We start from the raw sequence: 6,000 nt of genomic DNA on the forward strand, positions 1-6,000 counted from the left end.
TGAGCTGTCAGCCCAGAGCCCGACGCGGGGCTCGAACTCACGGACCGTGAGATCGTGACCTGAGCCGAGGTCGGCCGCTTAACCGACTGAGCCACCCAGGCGCCCCCCCAAAACCTTTCAAATACCGTAGATGAGCCATATATTTTAAAATATGTGACAAGACACGATTTCTGTAACTGTAGGTCTGTGGTTCTCAGCCAGGGTGACTCTGCCCCATGCTGAGCCATGGGGGGGGGCGGGGGGACGCTGCTCTGCCCCCAGAGTGACCCGCCCCGATGTCAGCGGCACCGGGAGGAGACCCTGTTGAATTTAAACTGTCAAAACACGGTGGACTATATCCCGCCATCAGGACAGAACCTAGTGAGTCCGTTCCACCCCAGACACACGTTGGTTGTCATAGTAATTACCCAGTGCAAACAGGTCTCCCGTGAGGCAGCATGGGAGCAGGAGCATCAGGACTTGGGACGGGGGTCTCTGGGCTCAGAGAGCCCCCGCGTGGAATCCCAATCAATTTTCACGCAGCCGGGCTCCCATGGTTGCTGTAAAAGTCATACGCTTGTGGGAAATGTGCCCGCACTCAGTCAGGAGGGCCCTCGCCCTACGGGACCCGTTCCCACATTTTTCCCCCACGGCTCACATGAGGCCCCTTGAGGAAGGTTGATCTTTGGGACACGCCTCTGACTCCGGTACTGGGTTCACTGTACCCCCCCCCCCCCAAAACACATGCTCAGGTCCTAACACCCAGAACCTCAGGACGTGGCCTTACTTGGGAATTGGGGTCCGCTGCAGATTGAAGGCGTGTGTCCCCCCCCCCCCCAATTTGTATGTTGAAACCTAATCTCCAGCGTGACGGTATTTGGAGGTGGGGCCTTTGTGGTGATTGGGTCGTGAGGCTGGCGCCCCCGTGGATGGGATCAATGCCCTCATGAAGGAGACCCCAGAGAACCCTCCCCATCCCTTCCCCACACGACGACACAGGGAGGAGACAGCCGTCCACGAACCAGGAATGGGACCCCCCCCACCAGACACCAAATCTACCGACGCCTGGACCTTGGACTCCCAGCCTCCGAAACCGAGAAATAAATCTCTGTTGTTTACAACCCCCCCAGTCTGTGACATTCTCAGGATGGGGCTCTTGTAAGGAGAAGGGACTTTGGAAACAGACACGCGCACGGAGGAGATGATGTAGATACACGCGGGGGGTGGGGGGGCAGACACGGAGGGACGCGGCCACCGGTGGAATGTCCGAGCCACCAGGAGCTGCAGGAAGGGCCCTCCCCCTTCCCTCCCCACCTCTAGGGCAGAGAGGGGGAGGGCGCCCTGCGGATGCCTGGGTTCCAGACTCTGCCCCCAGAAGTTGTTTTTAGTCCCTCATTTTGCGGTTACTAGTTACGGCAGCTGCAAGAAACACATACATCCCCAAACTTCCTTCTCCCCACGTGACCGTGCAGAGAAGCAGGGGTCCCCTGCTCTGGGGGGCTCTGGGCTCTCTTCTCCATATTCGAAGGCTCATCCTGAGACCCGGACCCAGGGGTTTGCAGCTGGAAAGCGAGAGCCCCTTCGGGACCCTAAGGGGAGGTGGATCGGAGCAGTGGGTCACCAGCAGCATAAACCCTGAGCGAGTAAGTTCCCCCCAGGAGCCACCGTGAAAGCTGACAAATGTGCCCACCCGCATAGCTGAGGCCAGCGGCCCCCCGCGCCCCCAAAACAGAGCGCATTCTTCCTATTACACGACAAAGCCCGAACATTTAGAAAACGTAGACGAGCTCGGCGAGGACAGTGTTTAGCAAGCCCAGCGTACTCCCGTCCCAACGCAGACGCTGTCAACATCTGAGGATTCTTTCCTCGCTGTTTCCATGACCCTCCGTGGTGACATCACTTACGTGTTCACTTTTTAAAAACCAGCATCATCCGTGAGGATCTGAACATCTTGTTTGATAAACTACGCTTTCTTTTCTCTCAAGAGCATGTTATGGTTTGGGGCGCCTGGGGGGCTCAGTCGGTTAAGCGGCCGACTTCGGCTCAGGTCATGATCTCACGGTTCGCGGGTTCGAGCCCCGCGTCGGGCTCTGTGCTGACAGCTCGGAGCCTGGAGCCTGTTTCGGATTCTGTGTCTCCCTCGCTCTGCCCCTCCCCTAGCTCACGCGCTCTCTCTCTCAAAAATAAATACACATTAAAAAAATTAAATATATATATATATATATATAAAGAAATGTCTGTAAGAAACATGCCTGTGTGTATTTCGTTTCCTCAGTGAACATCCTCTGCTCCTGCATTTATTTCTTTTTAAGTAATCTCTAGCTCCAACGTGGGGCTCGAACTCAACAGCCCGAGATCAAGAGTCACGCCCACCGGCTGCTCTTGTATTTAGCAACAGAAATTCTACAGAAACGAAGATAAAGCGTGGTAAAAACAGAGGTGCGGGCCACACGGGGCGGGACAAAGAGCGGTGCCACCGTTACGTTCGGGTGGCAGCCTGTGGATCATTTTCTTTCTAAAATGAAACCTTTGTAAAAACACTTGGGCACCGCAGAGTAAAATAAGGAAGAGAGCATCGGAAAATATCAACGAGACAAAGAAATAGTTGGCCCGTGTGAGATACTCCGCACCCGTTTCTTGGTCGACGCCCCCTCTGGTTCTTTGAACCCGCGTGTTTACCGGCCTGTCACCATGTCACCAGCACGGTTTGGTGTCCTGTGCTTTATCGCACGGCCGCAGACGCCTGTGTGGATTCGTGGCCAGGTTGCAGCCGTCTGAAGCCTTCCTTGGGCCTGACGCACAGCCGGGCTGTGTGACACGTGTTCAGAATGGCTGGTGACTGCTTAGCTCCCGTTTCCCTGCTCAAGGGGCCAAGACCCTTCTGCTGTCTCGTTCCTGGGAGTGAGGTTGGGAGAAAGGGCCAGGTGGACCTGATGAAGGGAGACCCAAGCTTTTTCTATGTTTACTTTTTATTTTACTTTTAAGGTTTCTTTATTTTGAGGGAGGCAGAGGGAGACAGAGAGACAGGGAGAGAGAGAATGAGTGGGGCAGGGGCAGAGAGAGAGGGAGAGAGAGAATCCCAAGGAGGCTCTGCACTGTCAGTGCAGCCGTGGGGCTGGAACCCTTGAACCGTGAGATCGTGACCTGAGCTGAAATCAAGAGTCAGACACTCGACCGAGTGGAGCCACCCAGGCGCCCCCCTGAATTTTTATTGCAAAGTCGGTTGCGGATATTGAAATGCTGCAGCATGAGCCGGAGATCCGTGCGTTTGGACGGAATTTACATGGCCACACGCCCCACGTCACTGACCCACGTACATCATTCTAAGTGGGAGTCCCTCGGGGCCAATGTGACAAATCACCACCAACTGAGGGCTTAAAACCACACACATCAATTCTCTGACAGCTCTGGGGTCAGAAGTCCTAACGCCCAGGCCTGGGCAGGGCTGGTCCCCCCCCCCCCCCGGGGCCCCAGGGCCACCCCCGCCTCGGGGGCCTTGACTTGTTCCCCTTTTACCAGGTGAGGTGACACATTCACACATTCCAGAACTAGGATGCGGATGTTGAGGGGGAGGTTGTGAATCAGCCAACTATACTCTACACATGCTTTTTAAAAATCAGAGTGAGACCCTCAGATTCCCTGGTGCCCCCAGATATCGGACCTCGCCACACTGATCTCACCGGGACATGAAGCCTGGGCTCACCGTCAGGCACCACATCCTCTGCTGTCCTTACCAGCAGCTCAGCTCTCACCACCTCCACGAGGCCCTCCCTGATATGCCTCTTTCCTACCCTACAGTCTGGGGGTCCTCGCCTCTCACAGGCTCCCACAGTCTGATTTCCGTCTTGGTCCCCAGCAAGCCCAGCCCGGGGTGGGGGGCTGCCTTGAGCACCTGTGCTGATCCTGAGCTCTCCTCCACCGTGCTCTTCCGACAGAGGAGTTTCCTCCCTCACAGACAACATTTGCAGGTGCGCCCAGAGTAGACAGAAAGGAAAACGTGACATTTGCGAGACACGGGGCGGTGTCTCGGGACATCTGTGGCTGTCACAACTGAAGGGGTTCCCGGCATCGAGTGGTGGGGACCAGGGGTATGCTCAACCCCCCCCCCCCCCAGTACCTGGGACACCCCCAGGCGTGACCGGCCCTACTGCGCATAGTGGGAATCAATTTCTGCCTCAGCCCCTGAATACCGCGGGCGGTGACCAAGATCTGACAGCAAGCAAGCCTTTTGGTGCCACATGAGATCCGGGAGGATGTTCTGACCCGGCCTCAGCGTTTGCAATCTTGGCGGAGGCGGGGGCCTGGGTCCCCTCCCCCACCACAGTCAGTGAGGCTGAGGAACATGTTCCTCATCCCAGGCGCCCCTGCCTCCCTGACAGCATGCAGAGGGAGCTGTCCCCCAGACCCAGACCCGAGAGGGTGAGTGACACTGCTCCCATATCCCCGCCACAGCGCTGGGAGGCCTTAGGATGCCCTGCCCCCTGCGGCTACTCTCCCTGGCTCTCCCTGGCCTGTCCTACCCCACCCCACACGTACCCCCCTTTCTCTCCAAGCTCTGCTCTTTTGCAAGGTGCTGCAACTTGTTTTCTAAGAGCCCCCGCCCCAGCTTTCCACCCACAACGATTCCGAATTAGAAGAGTGCTTTGGCCAGCAAGGGCACAAAACCTGTCGATGAAGAAGGGAGCCTCCCCACCTGGGTGTTGGGTCTCTCCTCTCGAGGCTCCTGCTGGTTCCCTGTGGGGTGAAGAGGGATGAATCTTATTCCCCAGACTCTGCCCCGGCACAAGACAGTCACCCGTGGGGCTGAGGCTCAACTGTGACCTCTGTCACTTTCTGGCCTCAGGCATGGGGAGTAAACACCATGTGACCCAGTGACCAGTGGCAGGTCTGGATTCCGGACTCTTGGCCCAGAATCACTCGTCAGTGCAAAACACTGGAGAGCCATCGAGAGACCAAAAAAAAAAAAAAAAAAAAAAAAAAAAAGGAAGAAAAAAGATTTCAAAGCTCAGGGGCTCTTCTGGCGTCAAGAAAACAGGACCTTCGTTAGAACAAAGATACTAACCCTACAAATAGAATATTGAAGCAGCACCCCAGGGTGGGTGGGAGGGAGCCCTCACGACCAAAGCATGCGTCTCTGCATAACAATGGAAAACGATTAGAAAGTTCACTATCGGCAATCCACCTGCTTTTAATTTTCCCTGGGAGCTGCAACTCTAAACGAAGTCATGGATTAAATATTCTTTCCCAGGAAAATTCTTTGGTTGGCCCCCTACATGCAATTCTTACAGTTTAGAGGGAGTCTTGATAATGCATGGAGGGAAGCTGTAAATTGGACGTTGTTTTCCTTGGGAGTTACTGTATAACAAACAGTGCGATGGGCATGGAAGGGAATTCGGAGACACACAGGGGTTCAGCGCACGTGCTCTGGAGAGTGAGCTCCTGCTGGTTTGGCAATCATTCAAGGTCCCTTTGGGGAAAAGTCTGTGGCTCTAACCCAAATGGACATAGCAGAATGAAATTAAAACGAGAGGCAGGAATTGTGAAGACAAAAAACAAACAGAAGCTGCTTCAATGCTAGGTAACGCTTCGTTCGGAGCCTCTATGTAAATGTGCCGGAAACCCAAAACCATGAAACAAAGCAGGACCTGCAAAAATCAGCATTTTCCCTGATAAGTCCCAGAGTTAGCTCGCAGAGAGTGCGCTCCTGCATTTAAGCGCGGGGAGTGGCACTTCTGCCCGCGGCGGGTCTGGTGCGCGCGTCAAACGATGAGTTTCCCCGCGGGGACGCCCCGCATCGGAGCTCCCGAGGGTAAGCCTCCTTCGGAGTCCGCCAAATGCGTCTCTAACCCTGAAGCTTCGCTTTCTAATTGCAGCCGTCTTAAAACGTGAAACACGAAGGCAGATAACCCTCGTTAGGCCCGATCCTTTCGGGGTGATTCCTGCAGGTAATCCTGCCCGGGGGGAGTGGCTCTGGGACCCCTCCCGCAAATACCGGGGGCCTCTGTCGTCGCCCCGTGCCGG

This window comes from Panthera pardus, unplaced genomic scaffold, assembly GCF_024362965.1.
Source record: "Panthera pardus isolate Hobbes unplaced genomic scaffold, ASM2436296v1 HiC_scaffold_8, whole genome shotgun sequence".
In the NCBI taxonomy this organism is placed as follows: Eukaryota; Metazoa; Chordata; class Mammalia; order Carnivora; family Felidae; genus Panthera; species Panthera pardus.